The following is a 6,575-nucleotide window of genomic DNA, read 5'->3' as shown; positions in this document are numbered from 1 at the left end:
AACTGTGGCTCAAATACTCTCTGTCGGTATGTTTAAAATGCATACAGACTTTTGGATCTATTGAACTGGTGAATTGAGTTTACTCAGAAAAACAGTGCATCGCCCCTAAAATTTCAATTTGGGCAACACTAAAGAGTTGAGGGGAGGGGTCACGAAGTATCAAAAGGCTTAATTGCTTCTGGACTTCAGTTCACTTTAAAATGATATAGTTTTAACATTAGTCTGGTAGGAAGCAAATTTTTACTGGGATATAAATGTTCAGAATAGAAATAATATTTAAAAGGACCTGCGATTTTACTTAATTTTCCAAAATGGCCTTAATACTAAAATTAACTCCCTGTGTGCCTGCCCACTAAGTTTTCACTAGAGCATCTTGGATGCTGCCAGCATGTTTATGTACTTAGCAATTTCAGGTAAACCGTCAGATCACTGGTTTCTATATGATTTTAGACCACCATCACCCTAGGTCAACTTGCAACTTTTGAAAAGCTTTTGATTTCACTTACTTCTCATTTTTTCTCTTTTAAGCTTACATCTTGGCTTAATGACTCCTATCCAAAGAAAAAACTAAATTTAAGCTAGAGCAAAAGAGGTAGTGAGGCACCGATTAGGTATGCTTTTCCTAAAACTAACGGACTTTCTCAGAAATTAACAGGATGCCATATTTTTATTCACTCAAGCAAGTTTTCCATTCTCAGAGTCTATGTAATAAACAACAGAGTTTTGTTCAAAGAAAATTCTGGTCACAACCTGTTTTTCCTCCTTTCTTTTCCTTTCACAGATTCATTCATTCAACAAATATTTTTTTGAGCACATGCCACATGTCATAAACTGTTGTAGGTACTTGGAATACTTAATTGAACACAACAAAGACCACTGACTTCATGTTGATTACATTTTAATCAGTGTATTACTTTTTCCAAAAGTGTTCTCAACAGACAGAAAGAAATTGCTAAGAACAAGAATGGCAAATGAGCTTTTTGCACTTTCCTCCACGTGTCTTCTGCACCAGGTTTAGTTTCAACATTTTTTTCACTCATCTACTTATCGAAGTGCAAAACAACAGTCACTGACTGTATGAAACTTTCTACCTTGCTTTAAAATGTGACTGCTAATCTTCAACGCCATCTTCTGGTTTACTCATTTGTCATGTTGATCTGCTAGAAGCGATTTTTGTTTTGTTTTAATGATGAGGGGAATACAAAGAATAATACATTTTAAACACTAAAACTCTTGATGTCCTCATTACCCCTACTCCTACCCAGGTAGGAGTTGCCAGTTACTCACCAAAGACTTACAATTTAGTCATAGTTGAAACAAAAGTGACAAAAGTTTTTAAAGTTGAGCATTCTCCTCCCCTCCTCCCCAGTACATACACTTGAGTAAACCAAAGGGTTCTTCAGTAACCGTAAAAGACTAGACATTTATAGTCAAATGTCACAACTTGTTAAAAAGTGGAAACAAATAGGAAATCAGTAAATTGAGTGTCTATCTCAAACAGAAGCTGATCATTACATTCTGTGAAGAGGTTATTTCAGTGAGTTGTCCAGAAGTTGTAAATGGAGCCTAATCTGAATGGAGCATTGTAATTTTCAATTTACATGACCATAAAAAGACTGTTAGACAGGTTACATTTACTTAAATTCAATATGTTAACAAGTTAATCTCTTAAAATTCACATGCAAGAAAAAAATTTCTTTTTAATTTTATTTATTTGAGAGAGAGAGAACCTGTGAGAGAGAGCATAAGCAGCAGGAGGGACAGATGGAAATGGAGAAGCAAGCTCCTTACTGAGCATGGAGCCCCATGTGAGGCTCAATCCCAGGACCCCAGATCATGTCCCAGGACTCTGGGGTTTGTGATCAGAACCAAAGGGATCTTAACCAACTGAGCCACCCAAATGCCCCAAGAAAAGTGTTTTTAAAAACCCATACTAGGGGCGCCTGTGTGGCTCAGTGGGTTAAGCATCTACCTTCGGCTCGGGTCATGATCCCAGGGTTCTGGGATAGAGCCCCGCATCAGGCTCTCTGCTCAGCGGGAAGCCTGCTTCCTCTTCTCTCTTCTGCCTGCCTCTCTGACTACTTGTGATCTCTCTCTGTCAAATAAATAAATAAAATCTTAAAAAAAAACCCATACTATACACAAAAAATGAATTATGGAAGTCTTGGGGTTTTTTCCTTTCTTTCTTTTTTTTTTTTTTTAAGATTTATTTATTTATTTATTTGAGAGAGTGAGAGAGAGCACAAGCAAGGGAAGGGCAGAGGGAGTGGGAAAAACAGACTCCTGGCTGAACTTGGGGCTGGATCCCAGGACTCAAGGATCATGACCTAAACGGAAGGCAGATGCTTAACCAACTGAGCCACCCAGGAGCCCTGAAATCTTGTTTTGTTTTTGCTAAAGCCATTTTCTCCCTAATTCATTTTTTAAAGGGGGTGGCACTACCTATCTCTTAGTAATATTATATGTATTATATGTAGTACTAATGGTATTACATAATAGTATACCATATACTATAGTATAGTTATACAATATGCTACAGTAATATAGTAATATGCACTATATATTGCTCTCCTATTCAATATATTATACTAATATAGTATTATTGTATTACATTATATAATATTATAGCATGATTATTGTATGAGACTATTGATAATTAAATACTCAAGTATGAGGGGCCACTAGATCTGGTCTAAATCCATGAGGTTTTGGGTGAACTATTTAACCAAAGTCTTACCTTCATATATGCAAAGAAAGTAATGACTTTCTTGCTTGTGATAATGTGTGCTGTGATAATAAAATGATGCCCAATGCGTGACATGTCCCAAGTGTTCAACAAATTGGGACTATTATTATTCAGGTTGTGTTTCAATATTTAAGGAAGTTTCATAGACTTTATCTCATTTGATCTTCCAATCAAATCTGCCTAGAGGGCAGGGCAGGCAATATTCAGCCCCATTGTACAGATAAGGAACGAGGTCTGCTGAGGTCCAAATAGTTTGCCAAGGGGACACATTCTGGCCAATAGTTCTTTCTCATAGTCTATAGGCATTTGGCTTCTTGTTGCATTGATATTTCAGAACCAGCCTATGAATACAGGCCTGTCAGTCTGGAGGTGGCATGTTCATTCCAGTTGGGCACTCACTGGTTAGGACAACTTGGGTAAGATATAGTCTTCCTGACCTTGTTCTCCTTGTCTGTGAAGAGGAGGTTGGCAGCAGGCAATCACTGAACCTTCTTCCAACCCTAAATACATTTTTTTTTTCTGCTTTAACTTGAAACCATTAATGATATTCCAGTGGCCTTTTGGTTTTGGTAAATTCCAAGTAAGAAAAGCTGTGCTTTGTTTTTTGTTTTTTGTTTTTTTAAGTAACTTACCTAACCACTGGTCTTCACTCTTTGTGAAGTCATATTCACTTTGAGGAAACTGGAGGAAAAAAGTACTGCTTCTCAGCCACTACTCTCAAGTCTTTAATCCTTTGAAAAAAAAACAAAACTAATCTTATAAGCAACTTAAACAGGAGATGGAATACACTGGAAATGAACTTATATGTTAAATGCTTTGTCTGAACACCCAGTTTAAAGGAATTGATTTGATCTTTCTTTGTAAAGTGATAAATCTGAATACCAATATGGTAGGTAAACATGATTTTTTTTTTACACAGAGTAGCGTACACTTTCCTAATTTAATTTGCAAAGTCCTCTGAATTTCTTCAGTGAAAGAACTTTGCAGAGTTCCATCATAAGCATTTCCAGAACACAAGCTGTTCAGGACTAGTTTGTGAACTCTTAGGCCACAGAACTAATATATGTGGCTTTTCTTAGGCAGAGTATAACCCACTTTCAGGCTTACAGGAAATTGTACTGGTCATTTTTATCAATTATGCAATAAAAAGTCACAAAGTCAAAGAGGTTAAGACAATGTGGTCTCCTTTCCCTTTGTTTATAAACAACTGTTCCCTTTTCGTCTCCTCTTCTTGCCAGTATTCCAAGAAGTCTCTTTGTGACATTTCTTTTCTCTCTGACTTGTTATGCCTCTACATAAATAATGACATGGTTTTTAACGAGAGACCACTTGATACTGCCAATTCCCTTCACCAAGACAACAAAAATTCAAATGCAATAACTCTGGGTCTTTTCTGAAAATTGAAGCAATAGGTGAAACCAAACAGGTTTATCTAATTCCACCCATTTGTAGCAGTTCATAATGTTGGTTCGTCATCAGCTGTTTTTCAGCTGAATATTGTGAAACAACACACCATTATTTTTAAATAAAGTTCTGCTTCTGAGATTTAAGGGCATTTTGGGAGGTAGAGTATATCTTCAGGAAAGGTTAGATTATGCTCTGACAGCAAGTCCCTGAAATCTCAGGGGCTTACTACTAAGCAGGACTACTACTTGTTTACATGAGTTATTTGCTGGCTGGTTATCACTACTCTGAGAATATGCTTTGGTCACATAGCATAGAGAAATAATACAGGTAAAAACACAAACTGATTTTTTAAGCTTTATATCACCAGGACTCATGTTCCCATTATGAGGTAAGAACTACACTAAAGGAAGAACTGCCCGGAAGTAGCATCTATAAGGTAGGAGAGAGGAATGGCCTAGGAGTCCTAGGAGGACCCAGGTGAATGACAAGTTCTCAGACAGGGGCAGATGGAGAGGTAATTAAAGGGAAAGAAGAGGGGCGTCTGGGTGGCTCAGTGGATTAAGCCGCTGCCTTCGGCTCAGGTCATGATCTCAGTGTCCTGGGATCGAGCCCCGCATCGGGCTCTTTGCTCAGCGGGAGCCTGCTTCTCTCTCTCTCTGCCTGACTCTCCGCCTACTTGTGATTTCTCTCTCTGTCAAATAAATAAATAAAATCTTTAAAAAAAAAAAAAAAGGGAAAGAAGAATACATAAGAGGTTCTGTGGATATGGTATAACAAGGTCAGAGATAACTGGAGATTTTCCAGGCTCACAGATTGGGGGAATGATATGACCAAGAACCTAAATAAAGAAATCTGAAGGAGGAAAAGGTTCATGGGAGACTAGACAGGGGACATTTGAAATGACAGCCCAACATCCAGGCTGATCTAGGTAGGTGCTGTAGTTCCTTTGGGGTCACTGTCCCTTTGATCCCTTAGCATTTGAAAACATAGAATTATTCCTTGCTCACCTTTGAACCATAGTATCTAAATGTGCTGAGTGCCTTGTAGCAATGAGCTCTAAAAATGAATGTTCTTTTGCCTTTAAGGGGATGCTCTGGGCGACAAGAATACAATGGGATCCTCACTTAAAGACTGAGGAGTCTCTGGTGAAACAGCAGCAGACCTGTACATGGAGGTTAGCTTGTGGGACTTACAGGAATTAGGGAGTAAAAACCTATAGGCGAAATACCTATGGAGTCAGGAGAAGGAAGAAGGACGGGGCAGGAAGAGAAGCTAAGAGGCAATGCTGCAGAGAGGTTTAATGGAAGAAGCGATCTTAAAGCCGAACTTTGCTGGGAGAGCTGGGGTTTCCCAGGCAGGATAGGGTGGAGGTACATTACAGGTAGGGGAACTGTGTACAATGACCAACAGGCTAGGGAACCCGAGCTTTGGTGTAGGAACTAGAGGGAGGTTTGGCACCTGGAGCAGGTGGAAGAGGAGTGGGTGGGAGAGGAAAGACATTCTGGCCGTTTGGGGAGGATTCACAGAGGGTGTTTTAGAGTGAGAAATTGTTAGTTCCTCCTTTGCTCCATACTTTATATACTAGAATGGCCTCTGTCACACAGGAGTTTAAGGGCTTTACACACATTAAGTGATTTTTTAGCAAGAGTGACTAAGTTTATTTTAACTTGGGTATTAGGAAACTCAAAAAAATCCTCTTTTCAACACTCCTCCACACATGTTTAGCTTAAAAAATCTGAACATATTTTCTTTTTAATGTTCCAAGGCATTAATAAAGGCAGCTGATTTGTCCTGTTCTAGAAGTGTGAGAGGGCTACCCAGGCTAAGTCAAGTGGAAATTGGATTTGGGCAGTGGTTTTGATACATTCTCCACCTATCCTATAAAGCCACCAAACAGCTTGAAATAGACATCTTTGGATGTTTGATGTGGGATCCCTGCTTTGGATCTTGAGCTAGAATAAAGGGCTGGCCCTCCAAGGGCCTTCTGAGTCTGCCTGGGGGTGAGTGGGTATTCCCCTAAGACAATGTAGCAAGGCACATGCCCACGAGGCCACACACTCATTCAAGTCTGGATATTTGGGGGGAGCACAGAGGGCAGCACCAGGCCTCCCCCATCTGGTTTGGAAGTCCATCCCACTCCCCAAACGGGATTAGATTAGAACTTCTGCCCTTTTAAACTCACTGGTGCAGCTTGGAATTTTCCCTTTAGACTCTTGTCCACCAGTGTCAGCCTGTTGGCAATGCCGAGCCCCATTTCTGATACTTCAGAGAGGCTTGTGACATATTTGAATATAGTCTCAATAATTTTTCACTATAATCCAATGGAGAAGTAAAGCAGGCATTACTATTCTACTTCAGAGAGGAACATTTGAGATCAAGGGGTTTTTAGAGGTGTCCCTGTCAACAGAAGGAACTGGGCAGC

The sequence above is a fragment of the Mustela nivalis genome (assembly GCF_964662115.1).
Source record: "Mustela nivalis genome assembly, chromosome: 5".
Lineage (NCBI taxonomy): Eukaryota > Metazoa > Chordata > Mammalia > Carnivora > Mustelidae > Mustela > Mustela nivalis.
This window is presented reverse-complemented; position numbering follows the sequence as displayed.